Source organism: Saccopteryx leptura, chromosome 13 (assembly GCF_036850995.1).
Source record: "Saccopteryx leptura isolate mSacLep1 chromosome 13, mSacLep1_pri_phased_curated, whole genome shotgun sequence".
Taxonomy (NCBI): Eukaryota; Metazoa; Chordata; class Mammalia; order Chiroptera; family Emballonuridae; genus Saccopteryx; species Saccopteryx leptura.
Window position 1 is genome coordinate 49,495,129 of NC_089515.1, and position 6,000 is coordinate 49,501,128.

Here is a 6,000-nt window from a genome sequence, read left to right on the forward strand (position 1 = left end):
GCTTTCTTTTCTCCATTGTGTGTTGTTGGCCCCTTTATCAAAAATTATTTGACCATATATATGTGGTTTTATTTCTGGGCTTTCTATTCTGTTCATTAGACTCTCATTGGTATGAGTGTCTATTTTTCTGCCAATACCATGCTGTTTTGATTGTCGTGGCTCTATAATATAATTTGAAGTCAGGTATTGTAATGCCCCCAGCTTCGTTCTTTTTCCTTAGGATTGCTTTGGCTATTTGGGGTTTTTTATAGTTCCATATAAATCTGATGATTTCTTGTTCCATTTCTTTAAAAAATATCATTGAAATTTTGATGGAAATTGCATTGAATTTGTATATTGCTTTGGGTAGTATGGTCATTTTGATTATATTTATTCTTTCTATCCAAGAACAAGGAATATTTTTCCATTTCATTGTATCTCTTTCGATTTCCCTTAACAATGCTTTGTAGTTTTCATTATATAAGTCCTTTACAATCTTTGTTATGTTTATTCCTAGGTGTTTTATTTTTTGTTGTTGCAACCATGGAGGGGATTATTTTTTTGAGTTCGTTTTCTGATGTTTCATTGTTGGCATATAGGAAGGCAATGGACTTTTGTATATTAATTTTGTATCCTGAGACTTACTGTATTGGTTTATTGTTTCCAGTAATATTTTTGTGGAGTCTTTGGGGTTTTCGATGTATAGGATCATATCATCTGCAAAAAAGTGAAACCTTTACTTCTTCTTTTTTTTTTTTTTGTATTTTTCTGAAGCTGGAAACGGGGAGAGACAGTCAGACAGACTCCCGCATGCGCCCGACCGGGATCCACCTGGCACGATGCTCTGCCCCTCCGGGGCGTCGCTCTACCGTGACCAGAGCTACTCTAGCGCCTGGGGCAGAGGCCAAGGAGCCATCCCCAGCGCCCGGGCCATCTTTGCTCCAATGGAGCCTTGGCTGCGGAGGGGAAGAGAGAGACAGAGAGGAAGGAGGGGGCGGGGGTGGAGAAACAAATGGGCGCCTCTCCTATGTGCCCTGGCCGGGAATCGAACCTGGGTCCCCTGCACGCCAGGCCGACGCTCTGCCGCTGAGCCAACCGGCCAGGGCCCCTTTACTTCTTCTTTTCCAATATGAATGCCTTTTATTTCTTGTCTGATTGCTCTGGCTAGAACTTTCAGCACCACATTAAATAAGAGTGGAGAGAGTGGACAACCCTGTCTTGTTCCTGATTTAAGGGAAAAAGTCCTCAGTTTTATGCCATTTATTATGATGTTGGCTGATGGTTTATTATAAATGGCCTTTATTATGTTGAGATATTTTCCTTCTATACCCATTTTGTTGAGTGTTTTAAACATAAAATTGTGTTGTATTTTATCAAATGCCTTTTCTGCATCTATTGATAATATCATGTGGTTTTTGTTCGTTTTGTTGATATGGTGTATTACGTTAACTGTTTTACATATGTTGAACCATCCTTGTGATTCTGGGATGAGTCCCACTTGATCATGATGTATTATTTTTTTAATATGTTGTTGTGTTCAATTTGCTAGTATTTTGTTTAGTATTTTAGCATCTGTATTCATTAGAGATATTGGTTTGTAGTTTTCTTTTTTTGTGCCGTCTTTGCCAGGTTGTGGTATGAGGGTTATGTTGGCCTCATAAAATGTGTTTGGAAGTATTACTTCTTCTTCAATTTTTTGGAAGACTTTGAGTAGACTAGGTACCAAGTCTTTGAATGTTTGATAGAATTCACTAGTATAGCCATCTGGCCCTGGACTTTTATTTTTGGGGACGTTTTTAATAGTTTTTTCTATTTCCTCCCTGCTTATGGGTCTGTTTATGCTTTCTGTTTCTTCATGACTTAGTTAGGAAGATTGTATTGTTCTAGGAATTTATCCATTTCTTCTAGATTGTTAAATTTGGTGGCATATAGTTTCTCATAGTATTCTACAATAATTCTTTGTATATCTATGATGTCTGTGGTGATTTCTCCTCTTTCATTTTGGATTTTGTTTATATGAGTCCTTTCTCTTTTTTCCTTGGTGAGTCTTGCCAAGGGTTTGTCAATTTTGTTGATATTTTCAAAGAACCAGCTCCTTGTTTTATTAATTTTTTTCTATAGTTTCTGTTCTCTATTTCATTTATTTCTACTCTGATTTTTATTATTTCCTTTCTTCTGCTGGTTTTGGGTTGTCTTTGTTCTTCTTTTTTCTAGTTCCTTAAGATGTGAAGTTAAGTGGTTTACTTGGGCTCTCTCTTGTTTGTTCATATAGGCCGGTAGTGATATAAACTTCCCTCATATCACTGCCTTTGCTGCATCCCAGAGATTCTGATATGTTGTATTGTTATTTTCATTTGTCTGTATGTATCTTTTGATCTCTGCACTTATTTCTTCTTTGACCCACTCATTCCCACTCATTTTTTAAAAGTATGTTGTTTAGTTTCCACATTTTTGTGGGGTTTCTTTTACCTTTTTTTTGCAGTTGAATTCTAGTTTCAAGGCTTTATGATCAGAAAATATGCTTGGTATAATTTCAATTTTTCTGAATTTGCTGATGTTATTTTTGTGGCCCAACATATGGTCAATTCTTGAGAATGTTCCATATACACTAGAGAAAAACATATACTCTGGCACTTTGGGATGAAATGTCCTGTAAATGTCTATTATATCCAATTGTTCTAGTGTTTCATTTAAGGCCAAGATTTCTTTATTGATTTTCTGTTTGGATGAACAATCTAGAGCCATCATGGTGTATTGATGTCTCCAAGTATGATTGTATTTTTGTCAGTTTTTGTTTTTAGGTCAGTCAGTAGCTGTCTTATATATTTTGGTGTTCCTTGATTTGGTGTATATATATTAAGAAGTGTTATGTCTTCTTGATTCAGTGTCCTCTTAATCATTGTGAAATGACCATTTTTTTTTTGTCTCTGATTACCTTTGCTGTCTTGTAGTCAGCATTGTTAGATATGAGTATTGCTATACCTGCTTTTTAGGGATGTTATTTGCTTGGAGTATTGTTTTCCAGCCTTTCACTTTGAATTTGTTTTTATCCTTGTAGCTTAGATGTGTTTCTTGTAGGCAGCATACAGTTGGATTTTCTTTTTTAATTCATTCTGCTACTCTGTGTCTTTTTATTGGTGAGTTCAATCCATTTACATTTAGTGTAATTATTGACACTCGAGGGTTTCCTATTGCCATTTTATATATTTCTTTCTGTTAGTTTTGTATCTTGTTTGATTCTTCTCTTTTGTTTTTTTTTTTCATTTGTTTTTGTTTGGTTGTAATCCATACTTCTTTTCTCTGTTACTTCTTTTTTCAAATTGTGCTTCTGTGGTGGTTTTTCAGGGGTGGTTACCATTAAGTAATGGAAAGGGTACCTATCATGTTCATTGTAGTACACTATCTCATGAGTGTTCTGCACTCCATCCTCCTTTGCTACTGTTAATCTTCATCCTCTCCCCTTATTTGTTTTTATTGTCACAGTTTAAATTTGATTTTATTATGTTCTTGGTGGAGCTTTTACTTGTGGTTTTGTTTTGTTTTGTTCTTTGTATCTGGTCAGAAAATCCCCTTTAATATTTCCTGAAGTGGGGGTTTTCTGGTGAAATTTCCTCATCATTTCTGTATCAGTGAATGTTTTTATTTCTTCTTCGTATTTGAAGGATAGCTTTGATGGGTATAGTATTCTTGGCTGGAATTAACTCTCTTTCAAAACTTTAAATATTGTGGTCCACTTGTAGAGTTTCTGCTGAGAAATCTGATGATAATCTAATAGGCCTTCCTTTATATGTTGTATTCTTCTTTTCCCTGGCTGCCTTGAGAATTTTTTCTTTGTCATTGGTTTGTGCCAATTTCATTATGATGTGCCTTGGAGTAGGTTTGTTGGGGTTAAGATAACTCAATGTTCTGTTTGCTTCTTTAGTTCTTTCCATAGTCTTAGGAAGTTCTTGTCTATTATTTGTTTGAATATGTTCTCCATTCCATTTTTCTCTCTCTTCTCCTTCTGATATACCTATTATTCTTATGTTATTCTTTTTGATGAAGTCAGACAATTCCTGTAGGGCTTTCTCATTTTTTTTTAAATCTGTGAGTCTCTCTCCTCTTCTCTCTGTTGTGCCTCTAGTTGCCTGTCTTCTATGTCACTAATTCTCTCTTCTATCTGGCCTGTTCTATTAGCTAAGCTTGTTACCTCGTTTTTCAGTTCATGAATTGAGTTTTTCATCTCTGTTTGATTCGTTTTCATAGTTTCAATTTCCTTGGTAATATATTCTTTCTTGAGTTGTTTTTTGAGCTCCCTAAATTGCCTTTCTGTTCTTTCTTGTATATCTCTGAGTATTTTTAGGATTTCTATTTTAAATTCTCTGTCATTTAACTTCAAGGTTTCCAATTTATTAAAATTTTTTCTATAGTTTTTTTCTCATCTATCTGTGCTACATCTCTGTCTTTTGTATCCATGATATTTGATTTTCTCTTCCTTAATGGCATCTGAGGTTGGTTTTGTTAATAACACTAGTAAGAATTGATAAAGAATAAAAAAAAATTTTTTTAATTATTTCTTTTTTATGGAGAAAATACCATGAAAAATTGAGAATTATATTGTCCTAAATGGGACAAAAACTACCTAGAATGGAGGGCCTGAGTTGGGGAGAAGTGACAAAGGGGAAAAAACGAGGTAAGGACCCACAAAATGCTACAAGGAAAAAATTTGGATCAAGAATAAAGTAATTTGCTTGTAAATGATGGTCAAATGAGAGATATAGTGAAAGAGATAAGAAAAAATAAGAAAAAGAAAAAAAATACTATTGTATTAAGTGGAACAAAAATTACATAGACTGGAGAGAGAGACAAGATGGCGCTGGAGTAGGCGGATGTACCAGCATCTACCTCCCAGAACCAATGTGGATTGCAAACTAATTTTATGAACTATCAGCTGGAAAAACCAACTTTGGATTAAACTAAAAGGACTCTTCAACCAAGGAACGCTGAAGAAGCCACACAGAGACTGGTAGGAAAAGCGGAAACGCGGAAACGCGGAGAGGGCTGCCCAGCTTCTCGGAGCAAACGGCAGTAGGGAGAGACTCGCGTGGCGGGAAGTGAGTTTAGCAGAGGGGAAAGGGTCCTGAGCCCCAGGAACAAAGCCCCAGTCTGCAGCCCCAGAGCCCAGAAAAAAACTACATAGAATGGAGAGCCAGGATTGGGGGGGAATGCTAATGAGTTAAAAAGTGAAGTAAAAAGCACAAATGCCACAAAGAAAAAATTTGAATTCAAAATAAAATAATTTGTTTGTGAATGAGGATCGACTGAGAGGAAAAGTGAAAGAGAAAAGAAGAAACCAAGAGAGAGGGAGAAAAAAGAAAAAATAAAAAGGGAGAGAGTTAAGGTTTTTGGAATGTAACCCTCATAGAGAGAAAGAAAAAAGAAAAAAAAAAGAATGGGAAATGTAACACCTATAGGTAATGAAGTTCAAGATGAAGAGAAAAGAATAAGACAAAACAGAGGATAAAAGGACCAAGGTGGAAGAAAAAAAAATAAAAATAAAAAAATTTTAAAAAAAGTGGAAAAAGTTATAAAGACAGCAGATTATTCTTGATTTTGAGAGGTTATCTTCTTTCTTTTTCCTTCCCTCTCTTTTTGGTCCGTGGCACTGTACCCCAGGCTCTGCCCCTGTGGCGCGCTTAGGTAGAGATTTGCAGTTGATGTGTCGCTATGGCGATGACGTATACTAGGCCTCAGTCTCGTTGGTAGTCGGGGCTTGTTAGCATTTTCAGGCTCCAACAATGGGGAAGTCCGTTTTCCCGGAGCCTCTCTCCAAGTCTCTCCTTCCTGAACCAGCAGCCTGGTGACCCAGCTGTGAAGTTGCGCCCCTGCCACTCAACGCAGGACTCTGGGTGAGGCTTTGCCAGACAGAGCCGCCAGCATAATCAGGCAGGTCTTGGAGCCAGTTGCTCTCAAGGTGTCTTTCTATGAGCCTCCAGGCGTGTCCAGTATGCCTCAGCACTCTGCGGGACCACTCTCCCAGGC